The sequence below is a fragment of the Agelaius tricolor genome, unplaced genomic scaffold (assembly GCF_023055355.1).
Source record: "Agelaius tricolor isolate 1412-34295 unplaced genomic scaffold, bAgeTri1.0.p SCAF_122, whole genome shotgun sequence".
Taxonomy (NCBI): domain Eukaryota; kingdom Metazoa; phylum Chordata; class Aves; order Passeriformes; family Icteridae; genus Agelaius; species Agelaius tricolor.
In genome coordinates, this window is record NW_027269382.1 from 8,081 (window position 1) to 8,974 (window position 894).

The window sequence follows — 894 nt, forward strand, 5'->3', positions numbered from 1 at the left end:
ATTCCTGAGGGAATTCTTAAATTTCTGAGGGAATTTGGGTGAGAAAAGGGGAATGTGGGGTTGGAATTCAGTCCCTGCTTGCAGCAATGAGGGATTCCCAAATTCCTGAGGGAATTCCCAAATTTCTGAGGGAATTTCCAGATTTTCTGAGGGAACTCCCAAATTTCTGAGGGAATTCCCAAGTTCCTGAGGGAATTCCAGGTGGGAAAAGGGGAATATGGCAGCGAAATTCAGTCCCCACTCATAGCAATGAGGAAATTCCTGGATTTCTGAAGGAATTCCCAAATTCCTGAGGGAATTCTTAAATTTCTGAGGGAATTTGGGTGAGAAAAGGGGAATGTGGGGTTGGAATTCAGTCCCTGCTTGCAGCAATGAGGGATTCCCAAATTCCTGAGGGAATTCCCAAATTTCTGAGGGAATTTCCAGATTTTCTGAGGGGATTCCCAAATTTCCTGAGGAAGTTCCCAAATTCCTGAAGGAATTCCCAGATTTCTGAGGGAACTCTCAGCAGATTCCTGAGGAAATTCCCAAGTTCCTGAAGGAATTCCAGGTGGGCAAAGGGGAATATGGGGGTGGAATTCAGTCCCTGCTTGCAGCAATGAGGGATTCCTGGATTTCTGAGAGATTTTCTTGATTTCTGAGGAAAATCCCAAATTTCTGAGGGAATTTGGCTGGGAAAAGGAGAATCTGGCAGCTAAACTCAGTCCCCACTTGCAGCAATGAGAGATTCCCAAATTCCTGAGGAAATTCCCAAATTCCTGAGGAAATTCTCAGATTTCTGAGGGAACTCCCAAGTTCCTGAGGGAATTCAGGTGGGAAAAGGGGAATATGGCAGCGAAATTCAGTCCCCGCTCGCAGCAATGAGAGATTCCCAAATTTCTGAGGAAATTCCCA